This window comes from Hipposideros armiger, unplaced genomic scaffold (assembly GCF_001890085.2).
Source record: "Hipposideros armiger isolate ML-2016 unplaced genomic scaffold, ASM189008v1 scaffold_297, whole genome shotgun sequence".
In the NCBI taxonomy this organism is placed as follows: Eukaryota; Metazoa; Chordata; class Mammalia; order Chiroptera; family Hipposideridae; genus Hipposideros; species Hipposideros armiger.
The window spans coordinates 946,571-965,225 of record NW_017731647.1 but is presented as its reverse complement, the minus strand read 5'-3'; the positions used below and the strand labels follow the sequence as shown (position 1 = coordinate 965,225).

The 18,655-nt window shown below is 35.5% G+C and overlaps 1 protein-coding gene across 3 annotated transcripts in view; it reads right to left on the bottom strand.

Annotated features, from left to right (window-relative positions):
• MAGI3 (membrane associated guanylate kinase, WW and PDZ domain containing 3) overlaps nt 1-18,655 on the bottom strand; it is a 247,008-nt gene that overhangs the window by 141,008 nt on the left and 87,345 nt on the right. The window lies entirely within an intron of this gene.

Below are 18,655 nucleotides of genomic sequence, written 5' to 3'. Positions count from 1 at the left end.
AGAACAAATTCAAACTGGATTAAAGACTTAAATGTAAGACCTGAAACCATAAAACTCCTAGAAGAAAACATAGGGAGTAAATTTGCAGACATTACTCTCAGCAATATTTTTACTGATCCATCCCCTCGGACAAGGGAAATAAAAGAAAAAATAAACATATGGGATTACATCAAACTTAAAAGTTTTTTCACAGCAAAGGAAATCAACAATAAGACAAAAAGGCTGCCTATTGAATGGCAGAAGATATTTGCCAATGATATATCTGATAAGGTGTTAATATCCAAACTTTATAAAACACTCATGCAACTCAATACCAAAAACAAACAAACAACCTAATTAAAAAATGGGCAGAGGATATGAAGAGGCATTTCTCTAAAGAGGACATACAGATGGCCAACAAGCATATGAAAAAATGTTCAACCTCACTAATCATTAGAGAAATGTAAATAAAAACCACAATGAGATACCACCTCACTCCGGTCAAAATGGCTATCATTAATAAATCAACAAACAACAAGTGCTGGTGAGGTTGTGGAGAAAAGGGAACCCTGGTGCACTGTTGGTGGGACTGCAGATTGGTGCAGACATTATGGAAATCAATATGGAGGTATCTCAAAAAACTGTAAATGGAAATGCCTTATGATCCAGCAATTCCACTCTTGGATATCTAGCCAGATGCTAATTCGAAAAAAATATATGCACCCTTATGTTTATTGCAGCGCTACTTACAATAGCCAAGACTTGGAAACAACCGAAATGCCCATCGGTAGACGACTGGATTAAGAAACTGTGGTACATTTATACAATGGAGTATTATATTACTCCGCTATAAAGAAGAATGAAATCGTACCATTTGCAACGATATGCGTGGACCTAGAGACTCTTATGTTATGTGAAATAAGTCAGTCGGAGAAAGACAAATACCATATGATCTCACTTATATTTGGAATCTAAAAAACTGAATAAACAAGCAAAGTAAACAGAAATAGTCTCAGAGATACAGAGGAAAAACTGATGGTTGCTAGTTGGGAAGGGGCTGGGGTTGAGGGTGAAGGAGAAGGAATTAGCATAAATAGGTAACCACAATATTGCCACAGAAATATGAAAAACAGTTCAGGGAATATAATTAATAATGTTGTAAATATTTTGTAGGGTGTCAGATGGTCACGTCTTGTTAGGGAGACCGCTTTATGGATGGGGTAGAGGCTTGATCACTGCACTCACTGTACACCTGAAACTGATGTTGTATAATATTATATGTCAACTATAATTGAATATATATATATAGTACGAGACGTGGAGTATAGTGTGGGAGTGGAGTCAAGGGAATTGTAATAGATATGTATCATATGGGGGGGGAGTAGGGCAGCGGATTGGGGGAGGAGGGTTGTCACTTTGAGGGATAAAAAGTATAAGTATTGCACTGTGTTGTACAGCTGAAACTAATTTAAAAAAATGTTTATTTCACAATAATAAATAAATAAATAAATAAATAAATAAGAATAATATGGAAAAGACCACACAGGTATTTGGGAACTGGAGTCATGTGCCCATTTACACACTTGAAATATCATGGGGGTAAATAATATTATCCCACATGTAAAAGAAAACAAGTTGATCAAGACCTAGCATTAAGTTTATTTTACATCTGTTTATCTTAGAAGCTATTGTTCTTCTGTATAATGTTTAGAAACATCTTATCAAATACTTATTAAGTTTCTGTTAAGTAGCAGTTACAATACCAACAAGATGAAGGAGATTATGGCTCACAAATATTTAGTTTTTTTTAAAAAGCTTAATGCTTGCCTTTTTTTTTAATCTGTTGAGAAAAATAGGGACCATAACTGATAAACAATGATACAGAAAATACTATTAGTAGGCAACCTTTAAGAATTATTTTCATGGTGGTCTGCTCACTCTCATGCCACAGAAACTGCACATATGCAACAATGACATAATTTATATGAAGAGATAATTGAATAGTATTCATTAGCAATGACTTAAAAGGAAATGTTATCCTAATTTCAGCTGAGAGAATCCAAAATAAGAAGGCAAAACTAACCCTGAAGTCTCTCCCTTTATGGTTGAAAAATAGTGGGATTTGTAAATAATAGGGTTTTTGTTTTGTTTTGTTTTGTTTTTTAATGCCTGTTTTTTATATGGTTTTGTTGTGTTTGGACTGGCAAATTTTTCTAGATCTCATAATAGTCATTTAAGAACAAACACTTATGTCAAGAGTTATGGTAAATATACAAACATAACAGCAAGGACCTCACAAAGGCCATCTAAATGTTAGGAGTGCCTAAGTGAAAATGGGATTGTTTATAAATAATACCATAATTTACTCATTTTGTGTAACTTCCTCCCATTCAGTCTGAGGAGAAAAACATTTTCTCTACATTATTTATGCATAATTGTCTTCCTGTTTTGAAACAGCAATGGCAACATCCCACAAAGGCTCCTGAAGTGTGTTTTTAAAAAAAACAAAAAAAAAAACATCAATCATTTTCCCAGTGGGAAGGAGTGAGGTAGGAGCACAGATCAATAAAGCTTAGATGTTTCCTCTTACTCTGACTTCATTCATCCATTAGGGAATACTTTCTGCATGCAGCCAAATGTGATGTATTTACATTTAAAGGAACAAGAAGTAGCCCTCCGATGTTTATCAGCGGTAGAGGGAGCTGAAAGCATATCAGCACTCACACTCACACCTTGCAAACGGTTCTCTACCTCTTTTCTTTCTCACCCCTCCTCCACAGTTATCAGAAACAAGCTGGGCTGCTTAGGAACCAGAGGGCTTTGTCAAGCCAAGTCCAGCTAACAAGGTGAGTTGTGACAGCTTCAAAGTGTATTTATTTACCACTCCAGTGACCTTTGAATCTGTGAGAAAAACAGTGGGAATGGCCTGCAAAAGCAGCCTGGGTTCCAGCCCTCTGATCAGAGAGTTTAAGACCCTCATGTGGAAATTGGAAGGGAGGTTCTCACCCTTAAGATTTCCATCTTTCCATCACTTCACAGAGTGGATCTCTGTTTTTCTTTGTCCCCTTAACAAAAATACTATCATGTACATGTCCCATGTTTACGTACCATGTTTCTTTTCTTGTGTTGAATTTGTACTTTTTCATATATTAGCAGGGGTTAAGAGAGAGGAGGCTTGTTTGGAAATTTCAATTCAAATTAATCTTTTTGATAGACAGTGATAGTTATCATTTTGGTTTACTCAAGCTCCCTATACTTTTCCTTCCAGTAATAGAATCTGCCTGTGTGGCCATTAAAAGGAAGACACATGACCTAGGCTTGGCCAGTCACAACATCTCATCTTTGGGCAGTACTGACCGGTCCAAAAAAAGAGTCAGCGCTCTTCAATAAGGCTGACAGGGAAATACTGGGGGACAGGACCGCTCTCTTTCCAGTGGGGTGTAAACGGGGGCAGTCAGTAGTCATCTTTTCGTGTCTCACAGAGCAAACCTGTCTTTCTTTAACAGATAAAAATTATACCACATTACAGAGAGAAACTGGTCTCTCCACTGAGTCATTCAATTAACATTTACTAAACATCTGCTGTGTGCTAAGTGTTGTGCTGGGCACTGGGATATAAACACAAAGCAGTATGGGAACTATATTTTGTGACTCAAAAATTGAGACGATTACCTGTTGAAAGATTTCTGTGTAACTTCTGGATGTGAGATGTCATCTGAGAGTCACTGTTTAGATTAAAAAACATGGTAACTTCGAAGACATTTGGGTAGTCTGAGGGGGGAAAAAACCAGGATATTCACAGTTGGAAGTATAATAGAAAAAGGCAAATTTTACAGTTGCCATAATTATAAGGCATCATCTAGCCCCTTAAACCTTCTATTTATAGTTTTTCAACACCATGTAAAATATAAGAATGAAAAAGATTAGTGAAATAAGAAAATCCAAAATGCTATCCCTTTCCCAGGTAGGGTTGGGGATATCCTAAACTATAACACACCATGATGAAAGGCTTAGGTGCTGAGTTTATCTGAGGCACATATGAAGTGCACATATGCTAGTTGTTTCCTCACATGTCAAACAGGAACAATAATAGTAGCTACCTCCCAGGGTTGTTGGAGAATGAAAGGATTTAATATATGAAAAGCACTTAAATCAATACCTTGCACATAGTAAATAATAAATGGTTTTTGTTTCCTCAGCTCTTACTACCATTACAACATAACAACACTGAGGGCCAAAGCCAAGCTCTGAAAGAATATGAAAGGCAAAACACTGCTGTGATCTAGAACCATTATCAAAAAAGGGGGGGGGGCTATAAAGTTTGCAAGGGACTTGGGACTGCTCTGAGATTTACAAGAGGAGTTTCTGTTGGTTTTTTAAAGATTTGGAGAAGGGAAATTGGGGAAGGAGAACAGTGTTGGAGAATTGGGGAAGGGGAACAGCCAAGTTATCCTTCAGTCTTAGTTGTGGAAGGCGCAGCTATCTCAGCTAGCTCAGCTCCAAGTCCAGTCACCATCTGGCTGCCTGTCGGCAGCTCGCTCGCAGCCGCTCAGCTCAAGGTGCCATGTTCAATCTTAGTTGCGGGTGGGTGTAGCCCACCATCCCATGTGGGAGTCGAACTGGCAACTTTGTTGTTAGGAGCACGTGCTCTCACTAGCTGAGCCATCCTGCCACCTGTCGGCTTGGGCACAGCTCACTGGCCCATGTGGAAATCAAACTGGCAACCCTGTTGCTCAGAGCTCGCCTCTTAACCAACTGAACCACTCAGCCAGCCCCAGAAAGAGGAGTTTTAATCACTACTCCCCTTTTAATTTATCTACTTTGCTTTTTAATACCCTAAACTGAAGGGTTCTACTTTATTAAGGCAGAGACTTAAAGTATGCTCATATTCTAAGACACTTGTTTTATGTGATTCCAAAGTAGACTCCATTAAATCAGACCTTTTATGATTTTCAAGTTCCATTCCCTCTACCTTCAAAATATATCTGAAATCTGACCCCTTTCTCACTACTTCCAGTACTATCTCCCTAAGAGACACTATCATCCCTTACCTACACAAATGTGACAGTCTTCATTGCTTCTCGTCTTATCCCCTGGAGTCAGTTTTCCACACGGCAGCCAGAGGGAGCTTTCATAAATGCAAATACATGCAGCCCCCATGCTCACAACCCTCCAACCACTCCCCATCATCACAACCACATTAAAATCCAGTTTCTTTACATGAGTCCATATGGACAAACTCATCTAGTCACACTTTCCCTCTCATTCTTGCTACCTTAGTCTCTCTGGTTTTCTGGTTTCTAAAACATGCCAAGCCAATTCCATCCCCAGGCCTTTTTACTTCTAACTGAAATGCTCTTCTCTCATATGCTCTTGGCTAGAGTCTTCATTTCATTTAGATCTTTGGTCAAATTCACCCCCTCAAAGAAAAACCTTTCCTGACTACCCTATCTAATATAGTCACCTAACCTCCCCTCACTTTCCCTGCCCAGTCTCCTTTCATCTCCTTAAAATGCTTTATTTTCTTCATTGTATTTATGTGATCTGACATTATATATATATGTATTTGCTATGACAGTAACCTTGTATTGTATATCTTATTTACAATTGTAGGGCCTATAACAATGCTTGACACAAGCAGGTGCTCAATAAATATTTGCTGAATAAATAAAAGCTTTTTACAAGCATCCATTAATATGTTTTTAATATAACAGGACTGACGCAGAAAATGTTATAAAACCGACTGAGGAGCTCTTGCTAAGGTGAAGTAGATACTGATAAAAATATATGGGAAAAGAAAGATAAATGCTAAGAGGTTAGCCATGATTTTTGTTGGCATCTGATATTACCTCTACAACGTATCCTGATATTTAGATCTTGAATCTTGACTTCCTTGAGTTCCATTCTCACATTGAATTGCCTTGCAGTGCACCCCCACTCTTTCTTCCTAACTCACTGCCTTATTATCATTCCTCCAAAACATCTTAACGCTCTAATATGCATTCTTCTATGTTATGTGCTAACACTATCATATGAATATATAAATGTGCAGGCACACACATTCATACATAAATCCATACACAGGCTTTATGGTCATTGTTCTACAAAAGAATGGGATGTATTAATGGGATGTAACTACTGTACATATTTCTTTCCTCGTTCAACAACACCTCACAGAAAGTCCCTCTAAGTTAGTTCGTATAATGTTGTTTTTTATGGCAATACAATATCTATGTTGTAATATACTATAATTTATTTACCCATTTCACTATTAATAGGAATTCTTTGGTTTTACTCTTTAATATTATAAAGTGCTGAAATAAACATCTTTGTACTTACCAGTGTTTTTATTTCTTAGGGACAGAGTCCATGAAGTGGAATTATTAGGGCATAGAATATGTTTGTTTTCAATTGTAATAGATATTGCCAGACTGCCTTCCAAAAAAGGCAATAACAACTCATATTTCCATCAGAAATGTACTCAAATAACTTCCCACATCCCCATCCCAAGTAACAGGTATTTTTTATCATTTAAATTTTTGCCAATCTGATGAATGTAAACTGATAGTTTAGTGTTATTTTAATTTGCATTTCACTGACTGCTAGTAAGTCTGACCATCTTTTCAAATATTACCAACCATCTGAATTGCTCTTCTAAAACTGTCTATTCATATCCTTTGTAAATTTCCTATTTGGTTGCTTTTTTCCTATCAAATTATAAGAGCTCTTTGCATATTATAGATACAAACCCTTTTACCTGATATCTCTATTGCAAATATTTTATTTTCCAAATTTATTGTGGACTATTAATTTTGTTCATGTTCTTCAAAGAGGAAATGAAGAGGAGGGAAGGCTCCCAAACTCATTTTACAAGACTAACATTACCTTGATTCAAAAACCAAACAAAGACATGAAAAAAAAAAAGAGAATTATAGGCCAATATCTCTGATAAACATAGATATAAAAATTCTCAACAAAATATTAGCAAACTAAATTTAGCAATGCATTAAAAAGATCATACACCATGATCACACGGCATTTATTCCTGGAATGCAAGGTTGGTTCAATATTCTCAAATCAACGTGATACACCACACAAACAAAATGAGGGATAAAAACCATATGATCATATCGATAGATGCATAAAAAGCATTTGACAAAATCCAACATGTATGATAAAACCTCTCAGCAAAGCAGAGATAGAAGCAATATACCTCAACATAATAAAGGTTGTATAGGATAAGCCCACAGCTAACATCATACTCAGCAGTGAAAAGCTGAAACTCTTTCTTTAAGAAGTCTACTAGGATGTCTACTTTCACTGCTTTTATTCAACATAGTATTGGAAGTCCTAGCCACATCAATCAGACAAGAAAAAGAAATAAAAGACATCCAAATTGGAAAGGAGGAAGCAGAACTGTCATTATTTGCAGATGACATGATACTCTATATAGAGAACCCTAAAGATTCCACCAAAAAAACATTAGAACTAATTTTATTCATGTTCTATTTTACCATATGAATTTTAACTTTTGTATAGCTAAAATTCTTTTCTCTTTTTCAGCTTCTAGATTTGCAGTCTAATTAAGAAGGTTCTCTAGGGGATGATTTCTACTTAAATATCAATGTTTCTTCTTCCCTTCCACATAAAATATGTGAAATCTTCTTTAAACTGTACTTTGTTAAGAGCAAACCCACTTGTTTTTGTTTTATTTTTTACATCTGGTTCTTCTGAACCTCTAGATACTATGTTGCAAAATACTGACATTCTAATTGTTAAAGTAATAGACTTTTCACAGAAATTTAAAGATAAAAAAATATTATATGTCACCTTCAACTTTCTATCCATTGTAGGGACTCTCCCCTTCAACATCACTGTCAAAGAATAATCTAACCTCTGCTTACTCATTTCCAGTGATGAGATATACTTATTATTTCTCTAGACCATTCTATTTTCCAGAAGGTTCTATACATTTCATTCTGTCATCTATATTTTTCATATTCCTGTGGAAATAACCAAACTAAGCAAAATATATAAGAGAATTGATGTCAGACGCAGTAATTTAACCATGATGTTCTTAGTACCTAAAGGTTATTCATTTCTTTCCTCCCTTCCTTCCAATGAATATCTACTTTATGCCAAGTATTAGAAATACAAAGGTAGGAAAACACAGCTTCTGACCTTAAAATCATGGTAAAGTAGAGCATATATAATGGATATATGCATATATTTGAATATATAAATATATTGTATACAGGAAGAAAATTACTGTACAGTGAAAATGCTATTCAAGATCTATTTTAAGGAATTCTGGTGCATAGAAATTAGGTAGTAACTGGGATAATTGCAAATTATCGAAGTTAACCAAGCTGAAGATGGAAAAAGACAGTTACAGTATTGAGAAAATTAAAATTTAATACTGTTTTTTTGAATCTGGTTCACTCAGCTAAGCTCTAATTATATTATTTTACCTGGACAATACAATACTTGGGTCAGGTAATATAACACATTTTATAAGAGATCTAAGAAGTCTCAGGCAATAGATCACGTATCTTGAAGGGTAATCTGGCCTAGATAAAAATGCGTTTTAAAAAAATGTGTCCAGCCTGCAAATTTACTTGCAGATTTTCTCTGGTAATCAGTACTATTCCATGACTGAGCAAAAATGTATAAAACTATAAACACTCAACATTTAAACATCTTGAAAATGTAAACAATTGAAAATTGGTTCAAGGTCATTTAAAAAATAGGAAAAAATTCCCCAGTAAAATGCAACTATGATAACATTAAGAAAGTAACAGACCAATAAACAGAAAAAATAAACAAAATTTGAGCTAAATATACAAGAAACTGATTATCAATGCTTATTCCATGAAGGCAGAGGCTTATTCCTTCAGTGAAATTCTGAGACTTTGCAGACCCTTACTCAGGGCTGGAGAGTAACTTGCTTACTGATGTACTCAGTGCTGACAGTCACCTTTAACAAATGCATGTAAGGACTTCACATGCAGTGAGCTATTGCAAGCATTTATCCATCTGTCTATCCATTGGCACACCCAATATCTAATTCAAACCTCAAACCCAAAAACATGCAACGTTTTCTGGGACAAAGACATAGGATAACTCTATTCCTATTGATCAGAAACCTTACCCTTGGCAAAGACAAATTTCAGTAAATTTTAAATTGAAGTAGTAATCATTGAAAATATATTATCTACCTGAAAATAACATTTATTGTTCAACGTTAACATTGAAATTAGTTAAAAATCACAGAAAGCATTAATAACAGGCAAGAAAAGTGGCTACTTAAAGTACAATTCCTTCATCAGACTATGAGGCTAAAATAAGTATCAGGTAAAGGTAAACAAAATAAAAATATTTTAATCATTAAAAGCTTCATAACTATTAGTTAGGTTTATCTAGCATATTAAAGAAAACCTAGGAATGTTGTAGTAAAGCAAAGCTATTTGCCAGAGGCAAAGACCTCTATGAATCACAGCAGGTCTAACGATATCAGCTGTTTTGATTTATGGGGTCATAACACATCTGCGTTTTAATATGGCAGTTAGCTGGGCTCTCTGTGGTGTTTCTGTATTTTCTATGATGCATTATTATAGATACTTTATTATAAGTATTTGTTCACACTTCTGTCTTTTCTGTTAGTCTGTAAGCTCCTAGAAATAACAGACTTATATCCCTAATAACAAACACAAGCTTTAACCCTAAATGGTTATTTAGTTTATTTGCTTGTGAAATTAATGATGCTGCATAAACAGGATGATCTTAATCGGGGTTAATTCTTACTCTGTATATCCTGCCTTCATGGGCCCAAGTTACAAGTTCAAATATGCATTATAAGCCAGTAATTAAAAGAAAGGTACAGTATCTTCAAAAACTAAACCAGAACAAAACATCACATTCTTTGCAAGTCTATAAGTTAAACACCTTCTTGAATTCTAAAGCAGCATGAGGAACTTGCCCTATTGACTATTACTTTTATTGAGAGCCTGGCAAACGGGTTTTAAAAAAATTTAGACCCGTATGATTTTCTTAGTTCATGTATTTAATATTGTTTCCAATCACTTAGCAGTCACACTGGCTCCAACTGCTGTGCATCTCTTGAAATAAATGGAGCCTCTGCTGCAGACAATATAGCCTAAGAGGTACTTTATAAGAATTAGTGCCTGAGAAAACCCAGAAAAATTAAAATACTAACATAAAACTATGAAGATTCTTTTCAACATAAATGTCTGTATTGTTTTTGTTTTTGTTTTAATGTGTGGCCTTATTTTGAGGATCTATTTAAGCCAGCATAGCACATCTGGAATCAGTCATACTTAAAAATAACACAAACAAGTAAACAAACAAAATCTAGCTGGTTAAAACCGTTATTAACACAATCCATTCATTTGTATTTAAGCATATAAAAGTACTCACATCAGCTCTCACGAAAGAGCCTGCAGCGGAGCAATCAAAATTAAAAAGGGAAAAGACCCCTAACTAAAATAGAGTTGTTTGTGGACATGTTAATTGAGTTGTCAGTGACTCAGGCATAAAATGTGAACAGTATTTATAAATCCTTCCCTTTGAAATTACTCTAGTACTGGAAAGCGATTTGAGTTTCTGCCAAGTTTAACATTTTAGAGCAAGACATACCTTGATATATCATTAAACATGTATGAACTATTACTAATTTAGATTGTGGTTTTTATAAGCATTTGCACCTTAATGAAATGATCAAACTTAACATCACCAATGAGACCAACTGACTTTATGACTTCCTAATAAACTCTCGCCAAAATGTTTAATCCAAAACTAATTATGAGGAAATAATTAAAACAAATCCGAACTGAGAACATTCTGCAAAACAGGCCTAGAACCTAAAGTTGTTGATGCCAAGGAAGACCCCTCCCCACCCCCACCCCCCAAAAAAGGCTGGGAAACTATTCTAATTTAAAGGAGACCTAAGATCAAATAAATGAGCTACCAAGCCATGAAAAGACATGGAGGAACTTTAAATACATATCACTAAGTGAAAGAAGCCAATCTGAAAAGGCTACATACTGTATGATTCCAACTATATGACATTCTGGAAAAGGCAAAACTATGGAGACAGTAAAAGGATCAATGGCTGCCAGGGATTATGGGGGAGGGAGGGATGAATAGGCAGAGCACAGAGAACATACAGGGCAATGAAAATACTCTGTATGATACTATAATGATGGCTGCGTGTTATTATACATTTGTCAAAACCCACAGAGTACACAACACCAAGAGTGAACCCTAATGTAACTGCTGAATAAATACAATATGTAATCTTTGATCAGGATGGGTCAGCTACCAAGGATTTTATTGGGACAAAAGGGAAAATTTAAATATGGACTCTATATTACATAAAGTGTTATATCCATATTAAATTCGTGAGTTTGATGATTACATTATGTTTATGTAGTAGAAGACTTTGTTCTTGGGAAAATACATGCTAAAGTATTTGGGGGTGGGGGAAGTGATGACATATTTAGAGAGGAGGCACGATGTTTACATAGAAAGGCAAAGATCTAGAATAGTCAACACAATATTGAAGAATAAGAACAAAGTTTAGGGACTGACGACACTACCCAGTTTCAAGACTTATTATAAAACTACAGTAATCAAGTCAGTGTGGTATTGGCAAAGGAATAGACAAATAGATCAATGGAACAGAACAGAGAGCCCAGAAATAGACCCACAGAAATATAGTCACTGATCCCTGACAAAGAAGCAAAGGCAATACATTGGAGAAGACATAGTCTTATAAACAAATGGCAAATGTTGGAGTAACTGGACATCTACATGAAAGAAAATGAATCTAGACACAGATCTTACTACCTTCATAAAAAATTAAATCAAAATGAATCACAGACTTAAATGCAAAATGTAAAACTATAAACCTCCTAGAAGATAACATAGGAGAAAATCTAGATGATCTTGGGTTTGGTGATGACATTTTAGATATGACACCAAAGGCCCAACTGGTAAAAGAAACAGCTGATTAAATTGAAGAAAATAACTGACTTAATTAAAATGAACAATGTCTATTCTGAGAAAGACACTATCAAGATGATGAAAAGACAAGCCACAGACTGGGAGAAAATATTTGCAAAAGACAGAGCTGATTAAAGGACTGTTATCCAAAATATCAAAGAACTTTTAGAACTCTACAATAAGAAAACAACTAAATTACTAAATGGGACGAAGACCCTAACATTTATCTCACCAAAGATATACAGATAGCAAGTAAGCATATAAAAAGATGCTCAACATCAAATGTCATGAGAGAAATGCAAATTAAAACAACAATTAGATACCACTACGCACCTATTAGAATGGCCAAAATCCAGAACCCTGACACCACCAAACACTGACAAGGATGTGGAGCAACAGGAACTCTCATTCATTGTTGGTGAGAATACAACACGGTACAGCCACTTTGGAAGACAGTTTGGAGGTTTCTTACAAAATTAAACATACATACTTTTATCATAGGATCCAGCAAGCTATAGGTATTTATCTAAAGGTATTGAAAAACTATTTCCACACAAAAACCTGCACACAGATGTTTATAGCAGCTTTATTCATATTTGCCAAAACGTGGAAGCAACCAAGATGAATGGATAAGTGAATGGTTAAATAAACTGTGGTCCATCCAGACAATGGAATAGTCAGCGCTAAAATTAAATGAGCTACCGCACCATGAAAAGACATGGAGGAAACTTAAATGCATATTACTAGGTGAAAAAGAAGCCAATCTGAAAAGGCTACATACTGTATGATTCCAACTATTTGACATTCTGGAAAAGGCAAAATTATGGAGACAAGAAAAAAGATCAGTGGCTGCCAGGGGTTATGGGGGAGGGAGAGATGAATAGGCAGAGCACAGGGTACATACAGGGCAGTGAAAATACTCTGTATGATACTATAACGATGGCTATGTGTCATTGTACATTTGTCAAAACCCACAGAGTGTACAACACCAAGAGTGAACCCTAATGTAACTACGAACTTTGGGTGATAATGAATGATGTGTCAATGTAGGTTTATCAATTGAACCACTCTGGTGGAGAACGTTGATAATGGGGGAGGAGGGATGTGTGTTAGCTCTCTACCTTCCTTTCAATTTTGCTATGAACCTAAAACTGCTCAAAAATATTATTTTTTTTAAATTGAGTTTGCTGTGTTTAAATTCTTATTAAAATTTCTAATTATTTTTTCATTATTCTTCTATACATTATTTGTAAGATAACTGAAAAATATAAAAATTGAAAGTAAATATTGAGGGGAAATGGGGCGGCGGATTGGGGGAGGGGGTTGTCACTTCGAGGGGTTAAAAGTATAACTATTGCACTGTGTTGTACAGCTGAAACTAATTCTAAAAAATGTGTATTTCATAATAAAAAATAAATTAATAAAAAAAAAGAAAAAAGAAAGTAAAACGGGTGTAGTGGATTAAGACGGCAAATGATAACTATTTTCCTTGGTATACAGAGGGGTAATATGGCCCAAACAGAGTGTTCTCAACCCACACCTCCACATCCAACCTCCCGACTTGCCCAATTCAGCAAACGGTATCACTATACACTTAGTTACTGAGACCAGAAAAACTAGGGTCATCTTTGACTCTCAGACCATTCCAATCTGTCCAGTTCTACTGGCTTTACCACCAAAACATACCCTGACTCTCACTGCCACCACCTTTATCTAAGCCACCACCATCTTCCCCCTAGACAGCATCCTACCTGGTCTTCCTGCTTCCATTTCTGCGTCTCTCATGTCTATCACCCACACAGATACTAAGCACCTCACTTTGAAAAACCCTCTGAAGGTTTTCCATCACATTTTTAAAACTCTGACTCCTTCCTAAGGCCTGCAAGTCTCTATGCGATCTGGCCCCTTGGCTATCCATCTCTTCAACGTTATCTCTTATTACTCTGACCCCTGGGCTCACTGTTCTTCAGCCACGCTGGCCTCCTTTCTGTCCCTGAACATACCAAGCTTATTGTCACCTTGGAGTTCTTTCTGCAGGGAATGCTCTCATAGCAGGTCCTTCCATGGTTTCCTCCTCTTCACCATTAAGGTCTCAATCCAAATGTCACCTCTTCAGTGAAGGCTTCTGTGACTCTGGCTAAACAGCTCTCACCATACCCCATGCCTTCACCATCAACCAATACCCATTTTATCTTCTCCATGTTTATTATTATCTTGTTGATAATTAAAGTTATTTATGTATATGTTTATTACCTATCCACCTCCATCTGCATTGTTTTTAAGGGTAGAACTATCTTGTTCATCAGTGCATTCCAACCACCAAGAACAGGGCCTATCACTTAGTAGGTACACAATAAATACTGGCCATTTAAACAACAAAAGGGAATCCGTGGAAGTTACCATATCCTCCTTGCTGAGGACAAGATGAGAAGCGCATGGATCAGCAAGCACATGACCTTCACCTCTACACTTAACTCAGTATTCCTCACTGGATAAGGAACAGAAAGAAAAGTCTGTATTCAAGCCATTATTGTACAGTCTCAGACTCAAATAATTATCAGTTTTACTATGTTTAACCTATATAAGTCAAACAGATGTTTCAACAAAATTATATTAGTATACTAAAAATATTCAGGGCATCTCTTCTTTTGAATACGTAGTGGAAAAGCAAAGTAAAACAATAATTCTATGTAGCATATTCATAAAAACATATATACATTAATTAAAACCCAAGAACGATACCAGCACTTTATGCTTCCCCAAACTAATACAATTTTGATATAAATATATGTATATGAAACTAGTCACCATCCTTAAAAGCAAGCATTGGTCAAACGTACAACATCTGTAACTCGACTATCAATACTACTTTGAAATTTAAAACCATAAAAAGAACTGCTGTTTTAGATAATGAAAACAATTTATTTTATCTTCTGTTTTACTCCACATCAGTAAAAGTTCTTTTCAGCACTTTTAAGATAGGGCCCAAAAGAATAACAGCTATGTGTTCTGCATCTTTTTTATTAATTTTTTAATGCTTTTAAAAATTCTAAATCCATCTCTATATAGGACCAAGCCATTGTTATCCACAAAATGTAGTATATCAAATTCTATTTTCTCTTCTGACTTACATTAATAATTTGAAACCAATTTCTGGGGCATAACCCCCATTAAATTCCTCAAATTAGTGGACAAAAGAAAAGTATGTCCAGATTGCTACTTAGATTACATTCTGGTCATTCTTCGTCATTTGATACTGGTTTTTCCCCTCTCAAACCAGCTGCTGGGATGAGCTCCAGTCCTCTGAATTTCCAAGGGTTCTCTAGTATTAACCTCTTCCTTGCCAAACTCTGGATTCCGGAGCTATAGGGATTTTTAAAAGGGAATAAGGACTGAAGGAAATAAAAGCACCATTATCTCTACAGGGAGAAACAAAAAGCGCGTTTCTCAGCATCCCCAAACCATAAGGGTTCAGGTTAAAAGGGTTACAGACTTTGAAGACAAAAAGGAACTTTAGGGGTCCTCCAGTCTACCTACCTCCTTTACAAACAAGGAAACAGAAGGTGTGTTAGGTGCCGCTGAGTCAGCTCCCACTCATGGTGACCCCGATGAATGGGTGACATCCACCATGTCCTGTCCTCACAGCCCTGCTCAGCTCCTGTAGACTCATGACTATGGCTTCTCTTATGGAGTCGCTCCATCTCATATTTGGTCTTCCTCTTTTCCTGCTGCCTGCCATTTTCCCCAACATTACTGTCTTTTCCAAGGAACCCTGCTGTGTATGTCTATTTGGTCTTTGTCTTCCTCCCAATTCCTGGGTTCCTGGCACAGAGCTCCTAAAACCCTTGGGTGTATGGAGGTGGTATCTCATTGTGGCTTTAATTTGCATTTGCCTGATGATTAATGATATTGATCATCTTTTCATATGCCTACTGGCCATTCTTATATCTTGTTTTCTAAAGCTAATGGCCTGATTTTTAAGTTTTGTTTTTAAAGCATGTATTAATTCCTCACGTAAATGTTTCTGGGCTTATTCAGATGTGTTTGTCTATTCTTTAGTATTATACTGTTTATTGTTTTATAAAACATGGTATTTGGTGATGCTATTTCCTCCTGATTACCATTCACCAAAACGTTTGTCTTTTCATCATTCATTTCTTGTTCCAAGGAATCCTAAATTTTCTGGTTAGATTTTAAAAGAAATACTTTGGGATTTTGGCACAGTGAATATTAAACCAGTTTTGGAAGCACTCACATCTTTATTTTGTCATCCCATTCAAGATCATGGTATCACTTTCCATTTAAATTTTCTTTCATATCTTTCAGTAGAATATTACAATTTTCTTAATTTATTTGCCTTATTTTTTCATTAAAGTGTTCCTTGAGGTTATAGTAAATGGAGCATTATCCTACTACATTATCTAATTTATTATGTTATTATGTTATAGAAAAATCATTCACCTTATCTTTTATCCAACTTTTACTTCATGTTAAGTCATATCTATTTTTATTAATCCTGCTAGTTTTTCATTTTCTTATAACCATCCTGCCTGCAAATAATGGGAACTATATATTTTTTCCGTAAGTCCTGCTTCTAACATCTGTTATGTTTTATTGCATTGTCTAGAACTTGACAACACAAAAGGTTAACTAATGGTATCAGTAAAACTTTTTTAGTTATATTTTCACAGAAATGTCTCTAACATTTCATCATACAGCATGATATTGACTATTGGTTTGGATAGAATTGTTTTTTTTAACTAAAGTAGTCTTCATCCTATTAAAGACTTAATAAAGAATGACTATTGTGTTTTATCAAACCTTTTCTGGCATCAGTTAAGATAATCATGTAGCTTTTCATATTTGACTTCACATCCACCCACATATTTTTATTCAGTGAACAACTTCTGATTATGACATATTGTTCTTTTAATATCCTGTTGAATCTAATTGGCTTAAATTTTATATTGTCTTCTCCCATGAGTGAACTAGATCTATACTACTACTTCTTGATACTTTGTAAAGTTTGATACTGTGACAAAATGACTTGGATCACTTTACATACACACACATACACACAAACAGTTTAATACAGAAATTTATTTCTTAGAAAGTTTGGAAGAATGTTTCCATAAAACCATTTGGTTTTGGTTAGGTTTGGTTTGAGAGAATGGGTTTGTAATTCTCATAATTAAACAAGAAATGGAAAAAAAATTATTTGACTATGCAGATATTTATTCATTCACCAAGTACTTACTGAATACCCATCTATGCACTAGGGACTAGGCACTGGTGTTTAATGGTGGGCAAAACAGCCGTCCGCACTACACTCAAAGAGAGTACAGCCTAGTAGGGAGAAAGAGACACAAGTAAATCAGAAGTCACTGTTAACACTGTTAAGTATGAAGGAAAGATACAGAGAACTATGAGAACATGATGGCCTAAGGACCCAAACCTAGTCTGTGAAGATTAAGGGATGGTTTCCCCATGGGCGTGAAATTTTCAGTTGAAACCCTAAAGATAAGTAAGTAGCTATTAACTCTTTAAAACAAGGGTAACAGCATTCCAGGCAAAACAAACAGAATATGCAAAGATCCTGGTGTGAAAAAGGACAGTGTTTGTTAGCTGTATGGAAAAACCAGTCAGTTTGCTGGAGTGCAGGAGCCAAAGGAGTAAGAAAGGGCACAGGGCTGCAGAAGCAAGCAGACGTCAGACACAGGGGATTTAAAGGCAAGGTCAATGTTTGGGGCTTTATCTTAACAATGGGAAGCTATTTAAGGGAATTTCAAACAGAGGCACGACATAATCAGATTCTTCTACCATCTCCAGTCAATTTTCATAATATATTTGCTAAGAAATTTTAGATTTCATCAAGATTCCCAAATATATTATCACAAAACTCTGCACAGGTCTCTTATAATTTTTAAGATATTTTCCCAATTTATTGTATTTCTTCAAAGTTTTTAAAACCATTTCCCTGTCTTTTCTTCTTGGTTAGATTTCCTACAGGTTCCCATATTTTATTGGGATTTTATCTGGTCAGGGGATGGGGGATGGGGAAAACGGGGGAATGTTGATCAAAGGGTACAAAGTTTCAGTTATGCATGATGAATAAATTCTGGAGATCTAATGTATATAGCAGGGTGACTCCAGTTAATGATACATTGTATACCTGAAATTTGTTGAGAGTAAATCTTAAATGTTTTCACCACACACACAATGCTAACCACGTGAGGTGATGGATATGTTAATTAGCTTGATCGTGGTAATCATTTCACAATGTATGCATGTATCAAAATACCACATATACCATAAATACATACAATTTTTGTCAATTGTACCTCAATAACGCTGGAGAAAAATGTTTCATATATTCCACTATATATACTTCTATTCTCTAACTTACCAATTTCTCTCATTTTTATTTTCTTTTTTTAGCTCATTTTTATTTCTACTTTGACCCAGTATTTATCTCACAATGAACAAGAGGTAGAGCCCAGAGCTATGACAGCTATCCTAGACTACACATTAATTCCTCACTTATGTCTTCTCTGCTTCTCCAACTTTTTATTTGTATACCTAACTGCCAATATTGCATATCTCAGGGGCATCTCTCAAGGTGCATTTTCTTTTTTTTTTTTTTTTTTTTTTT